The following is a 25,903-nucleotide window of genomic DNA, read 5'->3' on the forward strand; positions in this document are numbered from 1 at the left end:
TAATTAAGGAGCATGTCTGTAAAGAAGTCACAGCAAAGATGCTATTTGGCTGAAGAACAATTAACTGCTCATCTCCAGCACTGTTACAAAGCATCAGGAATGAGAAGTAAAGATACTTATACAGCATTTCTCTTCAAAAGACACTGAGGGAGAAACGTCCACCAGACTCATGTAAGACGACGAGTGTGTGGGGAGCACGATGTCAGAAGTACATGGCTCCGTGAGTAGCTCTGCCTCAGCAGCGGATGGAGAGGGCAAAGGGCTGCCTAACTTCACACCATCAGAGCACGTTCATCATGGTGTCTGCTCAGAAGGAACTGGCTTCACCATAGCAAGGAAGCATGACGAAAAAACATATTTTTCTAAAATACTTATGCCACACAAAATGTGAGTTAATGAGCAGGAGTTATCATCTAACAAGATGTTGATACCTTCATGACGTTTATGAGGACCCAGCACCTAAGTTCCATAGAAAAAACTCCTATTTTTTGCAACTTTAGACACTAAAACACTTTAAAGCGTAGTCATGAATGATTGAGAGAACCTGTTTTCTCGTTGCCGTTTTTCAGTGGTGATACAAAATACAAGTTATTTACGGCATTGGAAAAGAAAACTTTTTTTCTCAGCATAAAAGCATAACAGTTTAATTCTCTCGTTTGCAATGTGAAACACCGTGGATTCACAGATTACGGTGTCATTCTAGTAAATCTAGCACAAACCTGATGGACCTCTCATGCCTTCAGTTGAATTACTCAGAAATCAAAATGGAAAAAGGGAAGAGTCAAATCTGTTACTAAAAGTTCATTAAAGCTTTAAGAAGTTTTTCAGCATATTACAATTCAAATAGGTGAACAATAAACAAACATTTCATTAATAAGAAAACAGCACCACCAATCTTGAAATCTTTAGAAGTCCATCAGTACATTTTTGGCAGAATGCGTTTTAGGACATATTTGGGTGTATTTTAGAATACTGTTATTTAGCAACTGGAGAGAAGTAAAACTGACCATTTAGATACTTTGTTCAGCTGTTCGTGAGATGGGCTCTGAAACGGCAGAAAGTCCGTCAAAATAAGGTTCCTCATGTTTGGATTTTCAACAGAATTACAATTCTGTTAGCAGCTGCAAATTGCTCTTTCCACCATGTCGCGTGACATAGTCAATACCTGAGCTCCTGTTAATTAGGACAGACATTTTGTATGGCCAAGGTTAGGGGTAAAATACACTGCCAGAGGACGAAAGACGATGGCTACATTGCCATTTTGTTAATTAACTACAGTATGGGGCATTAAGTTGAGTGGTTTTCACATATGCCATTATATAAAGCCCATTAAACAAAAAAAATTCCATCCCAGGGTAAAGTAGGTTATGTTTAGTGAGAAAAATCAATGTTGTGATTGCACTTAGCACTGGAATTAGGGTATGAACACCCAGAAGATTGAACTTCCTAAATAAATATGCAGAAGCACAATTTGCAACTCTCCCTCTAAAAAGGGCATCGAGTTTTATATAACAAGGTCAATGCATGAATCAGAATTAAGTCAGGCAGTACCAAGCTCCATGCATTTTTAAATGCAGCCTGTACACATATGCTACTAATGATTTCACTTAAATTTTTGTTTACTTAGTGTTTGAGTGCTAGCAAGGAAAAGTCTATCTAATCCCTTACCAAAGATTCGTTGACCTTGTTGTATGCTTTGTGATTAAATATTAATTTTTTAAATCAATAGTGCCAACTTTGTACATAAAAATTTGTAAGTTATAGTATCCCAATAAACCCCAAGGCCGGGGTCCTGGAGGCCAAATTGCTTGACGATCTCCTGTATTTACCCACCTAATCAATGCAGTATATATACATTTACCGTGTTTGCATTAGGGAGGCAGGTACGGTGACAACAGACACGAGATGACAAACAGCTGAAGTACTCCAGGTTTCCTTAGTGCGTGGCTCCCCATTCCAACTAGAAAACCTTCCCCTTTGCCATGTCTCATGAGTAGATGGTTGTCCTCACACAGGTTTTTCTGCACAGCTCTACAACCTGGATGCATCCACCAGCCATAACTCGTCAGCTTGAACTTCCACCCCAAGTGAAGGCAGAACTTTCCTATCCGACAGTATTCTCGACGCTTATTGTATTTACTGTGGGTGTAACTAAATAGGCTCTGTCGCTTTGGCTACATGCTCCACAGTAGCAGTACCCAAACCAAGACCCCAATTCTGCTGCCCAGTAACAAAAATCATGCTTGCCTTTTTCTGGATGTAAACACTGACCCGACTAAGCAAGACACCTACATATGCACGAAACCTACGGGCTGCAGCTCATTTATGCGAGTTTGATTGTCTATGTGCTGAAAGTTAAGCACAGTTTTCTGATCTTTGGACAAAACCAGACCTTGCAATGGAAAGATGAAAAAAAAGACCATCATTAAGAACAGCACAGAACACCAAAGGTCAGCCTCAATCCCACTGTGTCAGAGGACTCCAACTGAATGGGTTTTCAAAGCTTTAGGAACACATGGTGGCCAGAACGGTGAAAAACATTCTTGCTTGAACTTCTAAGATTATGAATTCATAGCACAGGAAATCCCTGCCTCAGCTCTGTCTCAAAATAACTGTTTCCCTTTAGATTTCTCAAGTGGAGAATTAGAACATTTTGCTAGCATGCAGAAGAAGCAGCGCCTCAAAGTCATGACGGATAAAGTCTCCAACAGCTTACGTAGAAATAATTTCTTAATTTTTGTCAAGACCAAGTAAAAATATTTACTTACATAATCTCACAGCAAACACACCTGTGTAAATGTGCAATTTCCAAGCAAAAGTTTCATGTCCAAATCAAAGCTTCTAGTTGAACACAAATATTTCCATTCAGCACCTTATCTTCCTAATACATCACACTTAGAAATGATGCTTCTAATTAATACATTCTGATCAATTACAGATGAAAATCTAGACATTCCATTTCACCGTCCTCAACTTAAAAATCTCAGCAGTGTTTAGATATAACGCTGTATAGCTGATAAAGACAGGAAATGAAAGGCAATTGAATTAGCCAGAGCTGAAGATATGATTTCAGGAGCTCAAACCATAGTTTTCTATTTAAATTTAAATTTTAATCTTGCATAATTCCTATGGCCGTGGAAGGGCTCTGCCATCTGCGGAAGCGCAATACGGGGGGCAGAGTGCTAAGTACTCCACACAGCTCTTCCCACGCTGCCGTATGCTAACCCTAGAGAGCATCACCTCTCTTAGTGCAGTGAAGGTCATCCTCAAAGCACAGAGCCAAGTGGGGCTGCATTGCCTGGGTGTGCTGTGATACACAGAAGTAAATTACCAGGAAAAGAAGAGTCTGAATTTACAGGTAGGCTCACAAGACACGAAGCTGATTAGGAGCCCCTGTCTGTACACATCCCTATCTATCTCCCTTCAGCAGCACTTACACCCAGCTGATTCACTGCAAGCCAAGCTGGTAACGTTAATCAGTGGATGATACAGCTTCCTGGATGGTTCACTGCAAGATCAGGGAGGTGGAGAAGCACAAAGCAAGGAGTAGAAAGGGGACAAGACAGTATCCTCAGCAGCAGCAGGTACCTCCTACACGGGGTTAGCAGTCCTGTCAAACTGCACCTCAACAGAAAGCTTACACAGCAGCTTGGGTAGACTATGAAGGCTGCACTAACAAATAAAAATCTAAATTGATACTAAATTCCTATAATCAGTGAGCTTCATAATATCTAGAATAGTGTTTCAGACACTAAACCTTTGGGTTACTGTTAGACTGTTTGGTTTTCAGAGGGTTACACTTAGCTCTGCATCTTCCGTGTTCCTCATAAATGCCACGCTATTCTCGGCATGCTGTATTTTCATCTGACTGAAGTCTGGTTTTAGATCAGTGACCACTGCTCTGCACAGACAGTCTCTTCAGCTCACATCTGTTTTCCAAGCTGCTGTGCCAGAAGACTTTTCTTTAGGAAGTATTTGAAACGTAAATATTAGAGATGGATGCAGGTTCAGTCTAAGCAGGGGGATCGTCTCATCTGTATGGTCATCCCTGGGTCACGCGAGCCGACCGTAGGCATGCCCTACTTCACCATGTTGGGCAAGGGAGAGGATGCTGGTGCTAAATCCTCTGCATTTCCTCCTCTGTTTGGATTTATCAAGTTAGTGTTTCAACTGAACAAACACTGACCCCTTTTGGTCAGCCTTCTCTGGAGCCTCAACGTTTCTTGCAACTCTGCTCATCCTCCCTCAGTTGCCCAGACGAGAAGCCCGTGACATTACTGACTGTAAAGGTCACATAGTAAGAAATTATTTTACTGTATCTCCTGAAACCAAAGGACCCTCTCCTGGTGGCCTGTTTCTGGGCTGCTCTTTACAGTAAGTCTCTACCCTTCCCGAGTTCTGCCAAAAAAATTTCAGCTTCTTCCTGCCGTGATTTAAGTTCACTCCTTTCCTTCTTTGTTCCCAGAGTAAATCAGGAGATTAAAGCCAGCTGCAGGAACCCATAAAATCCATGCAGGAGACTAACCACAGCAATTAAGCGAGATTTGTTTTATTAAGTAAATCTTTTTCCTTTCATCTTTCCATGTGAAATGAGTTGCTACGCTCACCACAGCTCTGAATCAACAGGACAGACATCTGCCTGGCAAAACAGCATTCATTAAAAGCCTCATTGCTGGCCTTAGTTGAGAAGCCAAAAGCAGAACAGAAAAGTATGACCTGTTTAGCCATGTCGACCTTTCAAATATGCTCCTTTAATTTGCAAAATACATGAACAAAGTAAGTGTGATTAAGCAGCTACAGCTCTGCTTAGGGAATATGGGGGTTCAGGTATTGGCTTCAGGCTTCCTGCACAACTCCGCAGGAACCCCGTTTGCCTCCATCCCAATCTCGCAAGATTCCCGTCTGTGCTTACACACGGCCACCTCTTTGCTGTAACAGCCATATATGCAGGTAAGCAGCAAAAGAAATGCCCCATCTCAACTGGGAAATTTAAGTACTATATTTATTAGGTAACAAATTACTATTAATAGTAGTATTTCAGATTTGAAGGCTAATCCAAAGGGCCATCCATGCAAGATTTTTGTTTTCTTTGATTTCTATATTTACAACATTGTCTAATCACTAGTAAAAGAAAAGATATTGCTTCTTCAGGCATCCTTTCTTCTTCAGGCATTTTCTTTCTCATGGAGTATCCAGAAAAGGCTTTCAGTAAACAGCTTTTGTACAAAAGGGTAAACGCTCTTTGAAATGTCAAAACAGCTACTCTCTAGGTCTTGCTCCTCCCTCCTTCCCCTTTTCCTTTCACTTCTTAGAATGCTGTTCTATTTGAAACAACTAAAAAAATGCACGTGAAAACAAACAAGCAAACAAAAAATTGAAATATTTTACTTTGAAAATGCAGCAATCAAATCTTAAATATCTCCAAACCAGAATGTTCGAGTTGCTCGAATATAGGTGTAATTGTGCGAGCAGCTGATAAGATTTCAGTATTTCTGAAACCTCCTCTGTCAGCTGAATTGGACTAAACTCAGCTTCCCCAAAACTGCATATTTTGGTGACTTCACTGTCCAACAAAATTATATAAATTCCTTCCATTGACAGTGAAGAATCCTGGGATTCAAAACTGCTCAGGGCCTGTTCTTTTGTAGTGTTTCTTACATAACTGAAATTCTCTGAGACACCTGGAAAATCAGCTGTCTTGTATTTCCAGAATAGGTGGTTCACATCCCTTAGGAAGCTTTGAAGAGCTCAGCTGCAAGACACGAGGTGGATGCTGTCAGCTGCATTTTATATATTCTTCTGCCAATGCAGAAATCCAATGTGCTTTGGGATGTTCCAGTGACAGAGTTCTTTGCTTTGGGTTCATTTTTGTGCTTAACTCTTTGTTAGCATTACCAGTCCTCTTGTGATGTCAAGGGTCCTGTTATTTATTCCAAAAAAAAAAGGAAAAAGAGGTGCTTTCTGTGAAGCTTGGACACCACTACTTAAGCGTCAGAGATAGTCATTTAACCTCCTGATATAACTCATGACAAAACTGCTTTCTCCAGCACAGACTGTTAACAGCACTGGCTTAGGGATCACAGGAAAGGCAGGAGAGTGGAAAAAAAAAAGATAGGTATTGATAAAAGCAGGGAGAGAACCGCACAAAACAGAGAATCTGGATTTGTCTTCCAAGGAAACCCAAACCGAATTTACAACCTGCTAACGTTCTGCCTCCAGCAAAGATAAACACTGTGAACTCCTGGTGTTCACAGAGGCTGTCACAGAGCTGCCACTGCATTTAACTCCAGCTCATTCTGCTTTCAGAGAACAAGTCACGTTTCAGCCCGGATATTACTGAGGGGTTCTCACATCCACTGGTCAAGCTGAGTATTGAGACCTATGGCAGCTCACAGGAGCTCAACATCTAAAGGAGTTCAAAATGTAAGTGAGCTCTTGCAGTGCCCTCTGCCTTGGCTAACTGCATTTCTAGGTCCACTTGGGTAGCAAAACCACTGTCAGTGAGCTCCAATTATTAGAGCAGTAAGAACACAGGAAGCAAGATGGTAGAAAAAAAGCAAAATCATGTGCCAAATAACTCCAATTTAGCATACACCTTCCTTTTCTCAACTCCCTAATCCATAGCTTCAAGAATTTCTCTAGACTTACTCCCAATTCCGTGAAGTATTGCTGGGTTTAGATATTATTGTTTTTAAGCCTCACCTCCCAGAGTAATTTGGGAGGAATCCCCACTATTAAGAAATATGGAATAGGGAAAACTAAAAGCAGAATAAGTGTTTTCAACAAAAAGAACCCTACATTTGTTCTTCTTGTAATCCTTAATATTCCTGTAACACTTGAGGTTGACACACAAAATACAAAAATCCATCCCCATTAGGAAGCACTGTGATAAGCACTGTCCAGGTACAGTGCAGTGAGACCTCCACCTCCTCCTCCTCCTCATTTACAATGTATAATCAGCAGATGGGAACATATCCTTTGGGAGTACAAAAACACAAGGGAAAAGACTGCTCTATTCACAAGCCCCTTTTCAATGCCCTTTACTTGTTGTTCATGGAATCAGCAAAAATATCTGATTCACAAGATATGCAATTGCACAAGCAATTCTCTTACTGAGAAGACCAAAGTCTTACAGTGCCCGAGAGGTATTTGCAGCAGCGCTTCAAAACTGTTCTACTCCTTATGCTAAGCATTTTAGCTGCTTAATCTTAACTGACTAGAGGACAGTCTGAGTTTGCAGGTTTCTTGTGACTTACTCCCCCTTTCCATTTCCCTAAAGAGTGACTAAGTAGAAAAGCTCTTTTATAACTTGAAACTCAAAATAACCAATAGGTACAAGTCAAAGATCCACCTCATGGACTCTGCAAGGAACTGGAAGAAGCTGATGCATAATCACATCTAGGTAAAGAACCTGAAAAGTCTTTGCTAGAGGATCAGTATCTGAGAGAACACTCATTTATAAATTCCTTATACAAGGAAACATTGGACACCATGCTGTCTGCCCTGCTGTCTGTTGAAAAGTGAGTTGGAACAAGCATCTGTCTCACACCAACACATGCTTGCAGAGAGAAGCAGAAGAGAGAGACAGAAATGGGTGTTGAGTAAACAAAAATCCTACCAGGATGAATCCAGACTGCAGATTCTGCTGCACATGCTAAATACAGGCTCATCGCCACCACAGATCTATTTTACAGGACCAGAGACACTTTTTAGATAAGTAAATGCTTTGAGATTATATTCCCTACTACATGCAGTTTCTATTATTACAAAAAAAAATCTCTAAGCTGCATATTTGTGACATTCCCCCAGCTGGCAGAGCAATAGCAGTGCTGAGGAAAATACTTACTGTTTGCAGTGGTTATTAGGATTATTACTTAGACCCCAAGTGACTTTCTGAAGTAATCTTCCCGGGCAGTGCCTTTGTGTTTTTAATCCCATCCGCACTCCCCCTTCAGCAGCTGTTATGTATACAAATTTGCCATCAGCCATGGAGCTACTACAGTTGTTCCCTTTTCCCTTAGCAAAATAGAACATTCCTGAGATGAACTGCTAGAAAGAGGTGGCAATTGTTTTTAAAACATCAAGAAAGAGAGAACCCATTCAGCCAAATAATTGTTTCAAATTTTATATACTATACCAGGTATTTGTACAAGCAATGAAAGAGAAGGTTGATTTTTAGGTGGTTCATCCCCAAGATGCAGCACTATCTCCTTTGTACTCTAATTAGGCTAAGTTAAATTGACTCAAGGATGGTTCATTTCCCCATTGCCCCGGAGAGAACTCTTTCCAGACAGTAGGGAGTTTGCTGACTCGATGGAGGCTATAAGAACATGTGCTTCCATCCATTTAGTCCTGTTTCCTATCCCTCTCTCTTTGAAGCACCAAGCGGCACCAACCAGGGGCAAACTTTTGGCACAGAGGAGTGCCAAAATGGCAATCGACACAGTGGTAGAACTGCTAAGAAGGATAATTAGAATAAAACAAGAATTACAACAATGTTTCCCTTATATACCTCATGATGCCAATATTCGGTAATGCTCCTTGCTTTGCTCATCATAATCCTCACACTTACACACAGTCCCTTCAAGGCACACTAACGCTGCTGCTATCCTTGATTTTGTTTCAGAACAAGCACACCTTATCTTATAACTTGCATGCAAGAGCATGATAGAAGCGCTACAGAGATGGTCTAGGGGGATACAGCAGACAGAACTGCTATCTGTTAAGTTTGAATTGAGTCTTAATCTAGTAAATGCTGGCAGTGATCTGTACTATAGCCTCCAAATTGGGTTCTTTCATGCTTTAAGTTTACCCAGGAACCGCACAAATCCTTGCGCCTGAGATAGTTGCTTGTAGTTTGTGTATTTAGGCACAGATCTGAAGCCCCCGAGACTTCTGTAAGTCAGCAAAAACCCTCCTGCTGACCTCAAGGGCCTTGGATCAGATGCATCGAGCACATCTGGGTTTCCATGGGGTCACCACCTGGGCTGTCAGAGCCAGTGGGCACTGTCAGCAGGCAGGGCACGTGACGGAAGCTCATGGGGCTCAGGAGCAAGAAAGCAACACTAATAAATCACCGATGGGATGTGGCTCATGGAGTTCAAATAAAGTAGGAAACTACTCTTATCCTCTTGCAGCTTGTTTTGTAATTTAAACCAATATTTCTCTTTTTTCCTGGAAGTGAATGAGTAAAGACAGACATCATTTTCTAATCATTAAAAAATACTTCAAAAGCTAGTGGGTTTTACCTTGTATGTCCATGTATACACTTGTCCATAGATACAAAGAGTATCCCTCTGCATCTCCTCTTGTAACACTCTTTTTTCGCTTCTCTCACATTTAACTTCACCTTCTTCTTTCATTAGAAATTTGACTAAACCAGCCAAGTCACCACCAAGGAACAGTTAAAAATCCATCCCATCCATCCCTGCCTCTCTTTAGCTGCACTGAAAGGGCACGCTGAATCCAGTCCTAAATCTTCAGCCTCTTATTTGTCTGACCTCTGTGTGCAGCTGTGCCACATCACAGTGCAAAGGCTTTTATTTTATTTGATTTTGTTCTCCAAAAGAAACATAATGCCAGGAAAAAAAAAAAAAAAAAAGAAGTACAGTTGTTTTCAATAAGCTTGAACTCACGGACAATTCATCGAGGCTGCCAGATGATAAAAAAACAGACAATGAAGAGTCTCCTTAAGATTAAGAAGCTTTTGTGCACAAAAGCATTTGCGAAGTTAAATGAAAATTTTCTCTCAATTCCTACACAATTCCTTAGCAGAGAAACCATGTCTCCACCTCATGATTACGCCTGCCGTCTCCCCTAATGAGCTACCTGCTCCTCTCCAGGACACCCTGCTTCTGACTTTGTGAGACACTGTCAGAAAGTGGACTCTGTCTTAGCTGGTTCCAAATAGCCTTTCTTGACTTATCCCAACAAAGGGAGCCCCTAAAGTCTTTCCACATTCGGTAAGTGGTATCTAACTCCTGTTACAGAAAACCAGGAATAAATATAAGAGAAAGGAGCCTGTCCACCTGCAGAACTGTTACACCAAAGGATTAGGTACAGGAGCTTGGGCAGCAATTCACTTGCAAGTTGCTTTCCCTTTTGTGTGTTTGGCTTGTGTTCCTCCAGGCTCAACTATCTTAAGTGCAACAGCTTTCTCTGCCCAGAGAGGGCTACCAAAGAAAGGACTCTTCCTATAGAAACTCACCAGCAAGAAAGAAAGGGAATAAGAACTGCAATCAAAATAAAAGCATGACTTGACACCTTTTTAAACAAGGCACTGTTTGCTCTTTTCAAAAGGCTGAACATTTTTTGCACGGAGAAGGGGTTTCCTTAGGAGTAAGCAGGCAGAGGTGTGTGCGTAAGAAACCGCAAGCTGCCTGTTTATTGCTGTACTGTTACAGGACTGGGCTTTGCATGTTTAATTTGCCAGGCCCATTTAGGTCATCAATATTACCTCAACAACCATTGCTGGACACGCTCAAGGGCAACAGCTCCCTTGGGCCACCATCAGCCATTTCAACCGGACCTTTCAAGGACCCTTTTTTTTGAAGCTGATCCTGCACTTGAGGACAACTGTGGACTCCTGAAGCCATAATGAACCGAGTGAAGTCTTGAGAGGTCAACGAACTGCTGAGCTCCTTTGACATACTGCAGGAATCAGCGGGAAGATTCTGGGATGTATCAAAAGAAAACCAGCTGTCGGTGAAAGCCAGGGGCAACAGCTTGTTCCTGGATGCAGATATCAAGGTCACGATACACTTAAAACATGAAAAAACACCCACAAGATAAAACAGATCAATACATTCGAAACTCCCATTGTGTTTATGCCTTCTTTTTGTGAGGATTACAAATCAGCATAAATCACATTCCCTTTATCATCTCCTGGGAAGTCTTTCTTTTTCCCCTCGATGACTCTCCGTAGAAGTCATTTCAATTCATCCAACGGCAGCCAGCTACTAACTGCAGGGATGAAAATCATTTTGTTTCAGCTTGATGCAGCAGAAAAGCACTAGACCTAAATAGCATATGACAGGGCAGAGCAGGAGCACCTGATTTAGGGCTGCACAGGCTTCAGCAGCAACAAAGGATGTGCCTTCTGAATATACAGAAGGAGCTACTCCCAATACCTTTTGTATCCAACAAATAACATCCAAAATGAAATGCTGAGTAAACAAGAGCATGCATGGATAAGCGAACATGCACGCGGAGCATCCCCTGCAACCAGACTTTAAGTCCTGCTACAGAACCTTGATCGTGCCCTCTTGAGACCTCCAACCTCCTATTCAATTTCTGTTTATACTTAAAGCCATCTCTAGAGACAGGAGTCTTAGGCTGTAGAGGTAAGGTTGGAAACACCGTGAGTGCACCATCATGGTTAAAACAGCAGTCGGAACAAAAAGAGAACTAATATGCAGCATTTTGCATCTTCCCCCACTAATTTTGGGGCACCTGCCTGATAACTTTCAGATGCTCAGGACTGGCAAAACTGCTGCCCATTCTTCTTGAGGGGGCAAAACCCAAAGAAAAACAGTGTGGGTTTGCAATGATCCTCTGCTCCATTTCTATGCCATTCCGCAGAGTACTTCTAGAAATAGGTGAGAAAAACTTGGTCTACAGGCCTCCTGTTTTTATAGCCACAACCAGCTTGTCGATGTGAGGGATGTTTCAGCACTGGCCTCTATCTACCAGAAAGCTGATGAGGTTGCTCAGCAGCCACGGAGGGGGGTGTTACTGGACTTGCACGGTACATATGCCAGCCTATTTAATGCCTTAGCAAACTTCTATCAGTCTCCCAAGCCATTCACTTCCTTATTTGAAAGGCCTTAGAAAAACCACTAAGAGTTATGGGGTATCCGACAACCAAGGATATAGAGAAATGACAAGTACAAAGAGGCGAATATGAAAAATATACAGAAGAAGCCATTATTCTATGTACTGAGGGAAAGTGTTTCTGCTCCTTACAAAAGGAAGGATTTATCTTCCCCTGAGCAGAGGTGACAACGCTAGAATGCTAATGCTAGAAAAACACAGGGAGGGCAGGAAGAAGGCTGCCAGCAATTTCACTTTGATTTCATCAGCCAATCATGCAATTATACATTTATATTTTGCGAGCAGCAGACACTTTCACACTTGAAGTGTCCCAGGGGAGAGACAAATTACTAAGTGTCACAGGTCCTTCTATAAAATCCCACACATATTTCAGTCAAGCAAGACATTGATGTTGTCGATCTCTTGTCCTTAAGGCCTGACACAGCTCGTGTTACTGACTTCAAAGGGGACAAGACTAGTCATCAGGTGCTAAACCCTCTCTCAGTGACATAAGTTTCATATGGACATAATTCAGGGCCAGCTCTGATTCTGCCTTGCTATGGATGATAATCATCATGTACTTAAACTTTAGTTACTGAACCCCCTTAAAATTACCTTCTTGCCATCTATCACCTTGTACTCCTCTGCTCCATTCCACTCCTGTATCCCTGTGAATTTGCAGCTGGGGTGGTCTATTAGCTCTCAGCAACGTCAGAAAACATTATATGGATGCAATTGTAATATTCTACACCAAACGCAGCTCCTATGCAGCCGCTATATGCTCTGCTTTAACGCTCACAGTGCTGAGTTTAATATAAATGCAACCACGTCCCCGCGAGTGTATCTCCAGCAAACACCAAGGTGATAAGGCAACCCAAATGAGACTGGAGATTGGACCACATCATTATTATTAACAGAAATAGCAGCTTCAAGAGACAAGCTAGAAGCTCTGCTATGCTGTCATACTAATGCATTATTAGAGAGTTTATAGCCCCAAAGGGTTTGTTGAAGGCAAAAGGAAGGGAAAAATTCATAGCATAAATTGCTGGAAGAGCCCTGATTTTCTTTGGATCAAACTCCTTAAGGTGCAGGTATTACCTATTTGCACATGGAGCTGAGAATTTATCACAACCCCACAGACTCATTGCTTCTCTCACTGGCAGGGAAAGTAGGTGCTAATTTTCAGCACAGAGAACCACTAGGCTGAATAAATATTAGCAGTACAGTTGTATGATATGGAGCAAAGCTGCCATGCAGTTAATATGCAGAAAGTGTGCCAGCCTTGCAATAAACCAATATTGCTCTGTTGTAATATCAAACCATGCACAGCAGTCTGCCAGTCCACAAGATCGTTTGTGACTTCATTTTATGTCATATGCTGCTAGGCCATTTTCTCCCTTTTTATGGAATCTTAAGGCCATCTTTTCAGCATATAAAAAGCACCAAAAGAAGATGAGACAGGCTATTTCAAATGTTTAATTATTGTTACAGCAAAGTAGTAGAGGGAAGTATCAAAAAAACCCTCTCAAAATTAGCACTGAATCAAGTATTTTGGTCAGGTATGGAAACCTGGGACACCCTCATTAGCACCAAGCAGATATATCAGAAACAAAGAGGTAGGCTGCAGGGTTGGCTTCTTCAGCAGCCAGTGCAACACAGTTACTAAAGTATGCTTTTAGTTGTCATCTAATTTAGCTTTTCACTACAAAACCCCTGCTCTCTCAATCCAATTTTACTAATTTTTACGAACTTTTGCCCTCCTAATCCTATTATATTGGTGATTCTGAAAAACCAACATTACCCCTGCCACCTGCTTCCACTCCTTGTTCTCCCTGAAAATGATGATCTTCCACATTAAGTCCCAAAACCTCTTTGGTACTTTGGAATTTCTCTGGAAACAGATGCTTACTTTTTGCCTTTTTGCACAGCTCTTCTGGTTGGAATTTCTCAGCCTCTGTTGCAAGGGTGGCATTTGGAAGACCGGTGACCTATTTTTTTTATTTTTTATTTATACCTCTGCTATCCACAAAGCTTAAGAGCCCCAGGATGAATGCATCACCCCCAGTGCATGCTGGATCCTCTACTGGCTAATGACATTTGTCTAAAGCTTCTGGTAAAAACAAGGACTGAGAGCTGAGCTGCAGTAATACCAGGGCTAATGTGAGCTTCACAAAGGCAATAAATCCATCATGTGAATGGCAGTGGGGAGATTTACTTTTTAGTGATAAGGCAGAGAACTGGGAGGTTATGAAATCATGACCGGAGAGGAGAGAGGTTTAAAAGAACAAAATTGTTGTTATTTCAACATTTGTATAAAAAATTTTTCAAATAGAGTCAAATGAAGGAAGAAAAGCAGAGAAATAGTAATTTTACTACTGAATATTGGTAGCGTATTCTAATTATTAAGATTTGACCTTTACACACATGTTAAATAGAAGCAGTAAATAATGTAAACTTTACACAAAAACATGAAGTCACCTTGCAGAGGGGGAATGGAACATGTGAGCTGTTCTGTGCCTTCTTTATTGTGATTTTGATATAAGAATGAAAAGGCTGCTTTCACAGACAGGGCTGAAGCCTACGGGCACACAGCCTGAAAAATAACACCACCTTTTCATTTGTAATCTGAACAAATTTAACGTAGAAGCTATTGATGGAAAATGAACTTAGAACCTCACATTTCTATTTTTTCCAGGGTAGAACTGCACTTTTAAGTCCCAGGCTTTATTAATGGTATAAGTGCATTTGTCTCTGGCAGGTCTGAAAAATAAAGCACTGAGAGGTAACATATGGAATGTGCCTTGAGCGAGAGATTTTCTCCTGGTATTGCCATTTTTCTAATAAAACTGAAATCATGGCAAGAGCGCATGTGTTCCTGCAAAGTGTTTCACAGGGGGTGGCCTAAAAGAAAGGCACCCAAACCCCACAAATATTTTTTATAATATTGCTAATCCCAGCCGTTCAAAACACAGTGATCTCGGACCCCTAAACTTGTGAGATGTGGAGTTCTTTTTATTTCCTCCCAAGTTCCTCACGTTTGAGTCTGTCTGTCCAATCAGATTCTGGTGGAAACGTCTCTGGGTTTCCTCTGTAAATGCAAGGGCTGAAAACTTCATTTTATAATAGGAAGTTGCAATCCTCCTGCCGCCCCACAACTGCAGCAGGGGATACTCCTATAAAAATAATCACGAAGATTGAAATTCCTTATTAAACTGTGAAAATTCGCAAAAGCGATGCTAAAATGCATGGTGGGTGCAACATTATAATTCTACAAATTCAATTGAGCTTTCCAGGCACATGAAATGACTGTGAGAGCAGACATATGCATCTTAGAAAGCTTAGAATCATAGAATCACTAGGTTGGAAAAGACCTCTTGGATCATCAAGTCCAACCGTTCCTATCTGCTATTAAACCATGTCCCTGAGCTTATATCAATTGAAAGTTTCCCACTGATACATCTTAGGCCTTTGAAACTTTGCTCCAAGATTTAAAGATATAAAGCTATCAGTAGCTCTTCTGGCAATTCTCTGCCTTAATTTCCCCATCTTCTTATAGGTAGCGTTTCACTACCTGACCTCAGAGCTCTGTTGCAGTCTTTCAGTCAGCAAAGAGCTTCAGGGCAGAGGCAGATAAGCATTCAAAGTACAATGACTACAGAAGAGCCTCAGGCGCTGAGATTGCCTTTACTTTTCAACATCTTTGATGCAAGATCCTGGAAAAGCAACACAGTTGTCTTACGCTCGGTAAAACTGTATGTTCTTCCATTCTTGTCCCAGTATCTTGCTAAGCCTAAAACTGAAAAACCTGGAAAAAGTGATTCCAGTTGCGACATTCAAGAGGGCTTTTCTTCTTGAAGACAGTAGTGCGATGGATCTGTTGGGTTAAAAAATGTCCAACCAGTTTAACTTCCATTGAGTCTACTTTGATTTCAAACTCACAGCGTCAATGAATCCAAAGGAAAATGCTTTCTGGTTTCTTCTTTCACACTTACAGAGTAGCTGATTGAAAACCTAGGCAGGGAGAGAAGCTGGAGGCTCTGAAATGCTACAGAACAGGGATGTTTTGCAACAAACAGTCTTATACAACATCAAACCACTTAGAATTGCAGTGGACATCACTATCTCTTACTTTTAGCTCTTCAGTTACATACAGTGATCCACAGACCCTACAGATACTGTCTCTGTATTTTTCTCCACAAAAATTAAGAAGAAATCAAACGGATACCTTTCCAGCTTCAGTTTTCACTGGAAAACAGTTACCTTAAGTGGAGTTATTTCTTCCAAGCCAATGAGTTAACAGTTCATGGTTTTGTTTAATAAGCTGGGATAAGAACTATAATCTGAATAACAACAAAAGGAAAAATCCCAGAGATCTGAAAACCTACAGAAAAATGTACTGAGCAGAGACAGCAGGGGCTACAGTGACAGAACCCCTCTGTTCCAAGGTAAGCAGAAAAGACAGGGGTTTAGAACTGTTCAGCCCCTAGGGAATAAATGAAAGTTTTCATGAAGCTACATCAGGCGTACTACGCTGTCGTATTTACGATAGTTAAGAGAACCCCATCTCACACCAATGAAATGCATGCATTATCTAGCACCAAGAAAGAATACCTCTTGTCTGTGCTGATCCATAACCTCTAAGAGAACATCTTAACTAACAAGCAAAAAAAACTGGAATGGAAGTTTCACTCCTCAAGGTTTCAAAAATCCTGGTTCTAATAAAATACAGACAAGTTAGTTGCCCCCTCCTTCTTTTCACTGTTAGCATCAGATTTCTCAAGAAATATCTATCGTGGAACCCATCTGATGACTCCCATTTGCTATTAAGCATCAAGACCTTGTGTTTATACCATATGTGTACGTGGTATACGTGGTACCTTATGTAGAATAGTTAACATTAGCAAACAGGTCTTGTGAACTGCAAAATATATATTAAAAAAAAATAATCTCTTCTGTAAATGTTTTGGCAGCAAAAAAATGTTTTGCATAAACTCCAGATTCCATGGGCACATATCACTGTCTTAAAGGACACATGCAGTTCTCCTGAAGAAGCAGAAATATAATTAATTAAATGGAGAAGACAATGAACAACAGAATTTAACAAGCCAAGTTGTGATTAATGTCCTGTTCCCTTCCGAGAATTTAGGTAATGAATCTGATTTTACACTTCACATCTTCAACAATGTCTGCAGAGATAAAGTAATGGAATGTCCATTACTCTGGGGTAAGATTGACATATTCTGATAAAATGCTTGGCGATTGTATAAATAGAATTGAACAAGGAAAAATCAAGAGCATACAGCACGTATAAAATGTCCATAGACACCTCATTTTTTTCTATTCAGCAGGAAGCAGCAATGGAAGCACAGAATTGGAGGGTACATTAAGAGGCATTTGTGCATTTCAGCATTTCTGTCTTACCTGAAAGTGCTTTATAAATCCAATGCATATAAATAAAAAGGAGAGGGAATGGAGTACAGGAGGTCCACAGTGCTGATGCAGACTTTTCAATGCTATGGTTCTAATTCAAATACAGTCTATATTAATATTATTTACAGATAATTATCAAAGGCGTAGCACTTGCAGGCAGGAAGAGGATTTTTCCTTGTGATCCAAGCCATGCTAGCACTGTTTTGCAGAGGGCAGGCAGCTCAAAAAGGCTGAATGACTTACCCAGGGTCACACACTGACTAAATTGAAAATAAAGGAATGCAATGCATAACACCTGATTTCCTTTCACACGCTGTCTTGTACACCATGGAATCTAATGTTATCAAGTGACTGGTTTGTATATTTGAGTTGGGAGTGTGTCCACTCAACAGCAGGAAATATCTCCTGTTTATTGGACTCTCCAAGCAAAGGTCAAAGAGCAAATAAATGACTGAATTTAAAGCAAGACAACTGCACTATGAAATGCCTGGGTGAGATACTATTAATAAAACGTAAAGCTTTCCTTTATTATACTCCACAGCCATGTAAACAGATGAAGTATTCCAGGTCAGAGGCATTTCCCAAACTAATTATGCCATCTGAGACACAAACAAATAGTGAAAGCTGAGCATTCTGATAGCTCGGTCCAGAATATTTACCTGGTGTTGTTGGTTACAACTGAGACTGACACAGTAATTTGCTCTCTTATTCTGCAAGTTACTCAGTTTATGAAACTGTCACTCCTTCGTGACACCTGCAGCAGCTTTTATAGGATGAAGATCAAATTTTTTTAGTGTCTCAACGTCAAATATTTTGTGAACATAGTTGGATGATGTGGCATTTCCAAAAAAAGCTTTGGAAATGGTGCAATCATTTCCTCTCCCCATTTCAGGATGGGATAAGCTTAATGAAAGGTACAGAACCGCACTAGACTAAGCCCGGCTTGTTTCTGATGAGACTTTAACTCACCCTGAGTGAAATTCACTCTCTTACACACCACCAGCCTGAAGCCTATTCTTCAAAATAGGATTAAGGGATTTAAGAGGCACAAAGCTTTGCATTTTCCATCTCGTTTCTTAATGAATTTTTGCATTAATAGGAACGAGCGTTACAGACAAGCATACAAGTTTCTCAACAGGGCTGTGTCAAGCGTTCGGAGCAGACAGTTCCAACCACGGAGAATGCATGACGTCTCCAACGTTGAGCAGCAAAATGTTGTTTGCTTTTGTGCTGAGACAGGATTTGAACTAAGATACACAGAAGTGAAATCTAAAGTGATGAATTTTTCCTACCTTTTCATTGTTACAAGGAATTTTTTAGCTTGCTGGTTCTGACTGGCACTAAAAGCCAGTCTTGAATAGCTTACTACACACTATCCTGTAAACAGATCTAACTTAGAAGCAGTTCTTGATGGTCTCAGCAGCCCACATCCACAACAAAGACATTTAAGAGAGAAAAATGAACTGCCCACATTAATTGGCCACTATTTATTCCTTTTAATAAGCAGACACATAAAAATGAAAACTGGAAGTCACCCCATCATCACAGGCCATGCTAACCTCAAGCACTCTGCTACACAGAATTTTCAAACTACACTTCTTGACACTTCATGAATGCACACAGGCAGACTTATCTAAGGATCTGAACACAGCGTACAAGCATTACCTAATTAGATCTCTTGCAACCACTCTAATATCTGAAGCACTTAAAAGAAAGATAAAGGTAGGGTTAAACCACAGAATCAGGTCTCATGAGACCCACATATCAAACGGAACTCTACCACGGGCTGTCTGTACAACCACTGGACTTTTCCCATGCTTCAGCTCCATAACAGCATTTTTCCCAGCTCTCATAGGTAGATTTCTTGTTCTGTAGTATTATATACCCTGAGGCACCAGGCACAATCAAAACACTAGATGAACTGGTAGGAGAAGAAATTTCTACCTGCATTTCAAGGTGACAAGTCCAAAAGATGCGGTATGCTGCACCATGCCTAGAGATATAGAATCACAGAATCATAGAATAGTTAGGGTTGGAAGGGACCTTAAAGATCTTCTAGTTCCAAGGCCCATCCAACCTGGCCTTGAACACCTACAGGGATGCGGAAGTCACAACCTCCCTGTGCAACCTGGGCCAGTGTCTCACCACTCTCATAGTGAAAAAATTCTTCCTAATGTCCAGTCTAAATCTGCCCCCCTCCAGCTTATACCAGTTCCAGCTTGTCCTATCACCACAAGCCTTTATGAACAGCCCCTCCCCAGCTTTCTTGTAGCCCCTTCACGTACTGGAAGGTCATTATAAGTCCTCCTCTGAGTCTTCTCTTCTCCAGGTTGAACAACCCCAACTCTCTCAGCCTGGCCTTGTATGGGAGGTGCTCCAGCCCTCGGACCGTCTTTGTAGGCTCCTCTGGACCCATTCCAACAGCTCCATCTCCTTCTTACGTTGAGGATTCCAGAACTGAACACAATCTTCCAGATGAGGTCTCCCAAGAGAGGAACAGAGGGGCAGAATCCCCTCCCTCCTTGCTGGCCACGCTGCTTTGGATGCAGCCCAGGACACGGTTGGTTTCTGAGCTGCGAGTGCACGTTGCCGGCTCACGTCAAGCTTCTCATCAACCGTCACCCCCAAGTCCTTCTCTGCAGGGCTGTTCTTCATCACATCATCTCCCATCTTGTGCTGCTTTGTCTAACTTGCCTCAATCTGAAGGAGAAACATAAACTGCAGCGCTGCTTCCTATGTCCTTACTTGCCAACATCATGAAGTCCACACTCACACAAATTACCTGTGCAGGTACATCCTAAGTTTGGTACAGACACATCTGGTGTTGTGCATGCACAATGCAAAATCTGCACGCAGAGGGTAAATGTTTATCTAGAGTTCATGAAAAGCTATTGGCAACCACCTCTTACCATTCATACAATTACATCTCCTAGATAAGCTACTTAATGCTTGGATGGGAGCAGAATGGCAAAGTAAGTAGTGAGTATATGTAAACCTGTAAAAACAGTAGCTTTCCACTCCCAACTAGTAGAGATGAATTACACATCTAATCCCTTAAGTGCAGTACCAGCTTATTGTCATTATTTCAGATGGTAAAGTGTTAGGAAATATTCTTTTATGAGTTAAAATGTAAGTACAAACCAGTCTCACTAAGATGCAATTCACTGAAGATGAGACATCAAAAAAGGAGGAGTGAAAGGAAGAGACAGCTCCGAATAGAATGAGGCTGCCCTATTTTCTCTTAACTTCATGGAACATTTCAGAAGAAAATAAATGCAATATGAGCATAAAGAGGTCTAGTCGCTAAACCAGACATACACCTGCATCTCATTAGAGGTCCTGGGAGATGGAAGCAAGCATGTCAGGAGAACCAGACCCTATGAAAAAGTAGTGATATAAAATCCCAGATCACTCCAGAGAGGCAATAAAAATAATATGGAATATTTATAACAATCCGGTGTAATTGTTCCAAGGTAACTGCTGCAAGGACTTTTATGAGGCTTGTAAAGGTTTCTCAACTGATAAAAAAGCTACACTGTTTTTAAGATGGGATCATTTAAAGCACTGTTCAGCACAGCTTTGCAGGAAAATAGGATACTGATGAGCATGTGTTGGTTGCTGACCTTCCAATGTAAATTTAAAGAGAAAGCATTCTTGCTAATAATATATATTTTTTTTTGCACAAAGCATTTTTAAACAGAAAATCCCTTCAATCCCTTTAAAATTGCACAGATAAACACTAAATAATACGTTTGCAGGTATGAGACTGACAGCTTTGATTGGGTCTTGATCTATGACCTTTTCAGAGCATTAAGCAAGAAAGTTACAGCCCCCGTACTGGTCTGAGTCCTGCAATGAAAGCATAGCTCAGCACCTTTATAGTACAAGAATGCTCATCTTCGATCACACAGGCCCGGGAAGTGATGCATTTGGTAGCTGGAGTTGGGGACTTTGAATGATGTTGTCTATTCCTTTCTCTATTATTTACTCACCCTGCAACTAAGTTGTTTTACCTTTTTATGCATCAGGCTACTCGTTAATTAGAGCAGTTATGAACACAGCATTAAATAGCATAGAGGTGCGCTGCTAAGGCTCAAAAGAATACATTTAATTTTTAATCGAAAGTCACTACATGCTGCCTCCCAAGAATCTAAAAATTACCATTGTTTGCAAAAAAGTCCAGCCTGTTCTGAATTCCACTGTACTCTTGAAAACAGCATTATCACCTGAAAAGCAGTCTTTCGTATTTAAAATAATTCCTAGCTTCAGGAGATCTAAATTTAAGATCTTATTTTTCCCTTGAATATTCAATTCCCTCTGAATACTTTCCTAGTCGATTCAATTACTTCAGAATTTTTCTCTGTTATTAGCAATGTTTCATTTAGCCTCATTTTTGTTTTAATCATAACAGACCCAGGCCAGGTGCCCGTGCCTTTATCTGATAAACGTCTTGCTTCGATATGTGCATAGATAAATATTAGCAGAAAGCAGCACAGCAACTATTATATTCAAAAAGAAGCAGTAAATATTCTGGGGTAAAATATCTCTCACTGGGAAGGAACATCAATACTGAAGGCATAAAACATACAACAGGTCTTTTACAGCATGTTTATTTGTAATAATATAGTTGTCACGTTTACTTGTTTATGCCTCCTTTGAATTTTCTGAAATTACTGATAGAAAATGTTAAAGCCAAAAAGGTAATTACAATCACCAAACCTTGCCATCAATGACTCAAAGAAATGGAGCAAACCTGTAAATTATAGAAGCTTAAATCAAGCTTAAGCCATGAAGAGTAGCATGAACTATAATTACACTCTCTGGCCAAGGCACAGACAGCGAGGAAGCAAGCAAGCTCCTCTCTTTGAAACATCCAGTGTGCTGCAAATGAGGTGTCAAAGCATGCATATAATTTGGTGAGCCTTCAACAGCATCCTTGGCTGCCCGGTGAGCGAGGCCACAGTGATATGCAGAGGGCGATACGTGTAGGCACTGTTGCCAGCTTTGGGAATAGGCAGTAGGAATACAAATATCACACAGGTACAGATTCACCGGGGAAATCGAGGGAGCCTTTGTCTCTCCACCAGCACAAGTGACTGATGTAGTCGTGGCTATGCAGGTACCTCTCCACCAGCGATGCTGCCCAGATTCACCGGCGTCCTCTTATCAGTACACTGGGAATGAGAACTCCTGTGTGACGGATTAAGTCATGGAAAGGTAAGGACCAATATCCCAAGCGGCTTTCTAAGAAGAAAAAAGCCTGCCTTTTTTCTGCCACGAAGTGAGGCTTTTATATGCTGGAAATATTGGGTTTTAGACCAAACTACTTAAAATTAGAAACATAGAAAACCAGGGATAAGACACTGAGATCATTAAATCTTTATAGGTACCTTAAAATTCTATTGGTGAGATGTAACAGAGATTTAACAAACGGATGGAAACATGGTAGCCAACAGCTACTGTATCACAGTCAAAAAGCAAGAAAGAGGATTATTTGCAAAAGTCATAGGTAATTCTGACTTAACTTGCTGATCTACTTTTTATACTAATTGGCAAACGAAAAGTTGATGCATTAAGACAGATAGTGCTTAAGTGATCCATATTTTATTACAGATAGCTTTATGCTCTCTTATTGATTTTGTACATCTATACTCATACTTCCCCTTCAACCTTGTCCAGATCTCTTTCTCATTGGTATTCTTTCCATAGCATAACAGAATAATACAGGTTAAGGGTCCTTCGGAGACATCTAGTCCAGTCCCCTCCTCAAAGCAGGTTCAACACTGAATTCAGACCAGGGTGCTTAGGGCTGCTGGATTTTTAAATCCTCCAAGAATATCAATTCTACAACCTCTCTGGGCTCCCTTTTCATTCTTTGCTCTTCTCCAGCCCAGGGCTGTCACGCTGTCCTCTCAGAGACCACCAGTATAGGACACTGATTTTCGGTACTTCCCAGAAACAGCCTTACTTCCTCATCTCTTCTGAACTTTTACTTTCATTCCTACAGTAAACATGGAGACAGAAGCATAGCTGAATCAGAGAAACTCAGTGAGACCACATGCAGGAAATCATGATGAGGACTCACAGCCTACTGATGTGCATCTGAAAGGCAGTGGCATACTGGTTTGAAAAGATTGAAAAAAAACTCTAGAAGCAGCACTGTGTATAAATAAATGCCTTGCCTGCACACAAGACATCTGATCATAGACTATGTTTGAAAAGTGAGCACTAAGGTTGAGATCAGCTTTTTGACTCTGTCCAGATGAATCATTGCGTTGTCCATTTCTGAAATGAAATCAACCAGTAGAACATCAATGCTGTCTTCCAAACATGAACTGAAATATTTGAGTATCCCTGGGAAGGCAATTTTTTCTTGACTCAACACTTGGCCATCTAACCTTGAAATGCTGGATGTTGTAAAGATGATATACTGCTGCTATAAAAGTAGGGGAAAGTGTCTGAAATTCAAAATGAGAAGGCAGTAGGAGGAGAATTTCCCCCCACCTTCCTGCTAGATCATTTTGATACTTAAAAATAAAATCCCCAAACATGATCTTGCACTACAAAAGTAGTCATTTGCACATATTTCAAATTGCCTAAGTCAATATTTAATGCTGTTCTACCAGTTAAAGTACTTTTCATATTCCCTTTGCCCAGATGTCACATTATTAGTGAAAACTTGCTGCAATCAATGGCCATCCAGTGAATTGTGGTAGCCTCTGGAGCAACAGACGTAGTTTACGAGGCACAAAATCTTCTGGATACGTTTGAGTGGAACAGAAATTCATTGGTTTGGGATTCTTCTTTCACATTTCATTTCAACAAGGTATTGTATTAATACCATAATTGATAGACCTATGGCTGATGACTTTTGTTAACGGCTTCCCTCTCAGAACAGTAAGAAATCTGTGTATCTTCTATATTGAGGCTTTCTTCCCTCACTAAGAGTTGAAATCTTAACAAGATATGTATGAAATCAGAAAACCATACTGGGCTTCTTGTACTCTTGATGTTTCGAGTCTTTGAGGCATACATTACAAAACCGGCAACACATCTGTACATGTAGGACGTTGGGGTTTTGTATCTTTGAAAAGCAACTTCAAAATAAATAATGGTTAGAACTTTCTCCTTGAAAGCCTGTACAAAGGCCTTTAAGTCCTTAAAAGTGCCGGCAACCTCCTTGATAACACCTTCTATAATAGAGCATAAGTTATCCTCAATCATTCTTTATTTGCAGTTGTAGCAGTGGCTGCTCAGGGCTATGACTGTTGCTATGATAATTTAAGAGATTTTATCATTTTCTGTAGCAGATCTAAGATTATGAATAGTATTGCCGAGTCACGGTGATCAGTATTTCATAATGTCTGGTGTCACCTTCGATACACTAGAAATGCTATATGGATATACCAGAATATTAGCTGTTATTTTTAGAACACATTTAACTTCATAGCTGGGCATGCTTGAGCATGTAAAATTCATATGTTCCAAACACAAATCCAACTAATTCCAAGTCCAAATTGTTAAAAAAATTCTCTGCAAACTGCATGGTTGGACTCGATGATCTTGGAGGTCTTTTCCAACCCAGTGATTCTATGATTTCTGGGGGGGTTGGGACTTTGGTCTGAAATGCCTGAAGTAGGCATTATACTCTGAACGGGAATCAGTTGCATGTAAGTAGAACAACTACATACCATGACGGAGAATTTGCTGTTCCAAATGTTTACGCATTTGCCAAAGTTTCCTCCTACTGAAGAAAGCCAAAAGATTCCAAAACACACAGTCTTAACAAGATTCAAATGCTCCTGCTTTTTCCTTATATAATCCATCTCTTCTCCTGTTTGGTTACTAAAGGCTGCCTCTTCCTTTCTCTTTCCTCTTTTCTACCTCTGCTTTGTTATCATTAACAGCCAAATGCTGGAAGCAAAGAAGGGAAACAGAGTTTTTAGAATACAGTTTTATTTTAAAGTGTTTGCTTTAGAATAGACAGAAAGATTCAAAGCCCAACTTTAAAATTTGAGTCCTTGGGGAACGCCAATCTGAATTTGCACAACAGCACTTCCAGTAAACCTCATTAATACAGAATCATCTCAGTGGAAACAGTAGAGGCATTTTTTTCCTTTTTCCTGAAAAAAAATCCATTCTACTTCTAACTAAATATGAAATATTCTCTCTACAAAGCACAGAGCTAAAAGTTGATGAACCAAGATAAAAAAGGAAACCTTCAACCACCCTACCCCAAATGTAGGTACACACAACTCCCTTTGCGGTCAGAACTACTTAGGTTTCTAAACATCTTACGCTTCTCCTCCCACCCCCAAATCTGCCCATAAATCATTCTGTAATGTCAGGATGGGAGTATAAATCACAGTAGGTTCTTCAGGAGAAAGTCTTGCTTTCAGTATGCAATGCCTGTCTGGCACCCCTAAGGCTCTACTAAGCTACAATATTTCTATGAATATTTTACCTGTAATGGAGGGCTTTAAGGAATTGATAGCCATTTGTTAATGATTTTCTAAGAGGAGCCTAAATAATCTTATTTAAAAAGCAAAGCATGCAACACCAGCCAAAAGAGAGCTTCTAATACTACTTAGCCCTACTTTAAGTACAAGCTGTGATGGCTGTGTGAAGTACTAGATCTCTAAAAGACAAACTTCAGCTTCAG

At 40.6% G+C, this 25,903-nt stretch overlaps 1 protein-coding gene across 1 annotated transcript in view; it reads right to left on the reverse strand.

Annotated features, from left to right (window-relative positions):
* The window catches only part of TMEM132C (transmembrane protein 132C), a 215,950-nt gene that overhangs the window by 96,024 nt on the left and 94,023 nt on the right, over positions 1-25,903 (reverse strand). The window lies entirely within an intron of this gene.

This window comes from Cuculus canorus, chromosome 17 (genome assembly GCF_017976375.1).
Source record: "Cuculus canorus isolate bCucCan1 chromosome 17, bCucCan1.pri, whole genome shotgun sequence".
Lineage (NCBI taxonomy): Eukaryota > Metazoa > Chordata > Aves > Cuculiformes > Cuculidae > Cuculus > Cuculus canorus.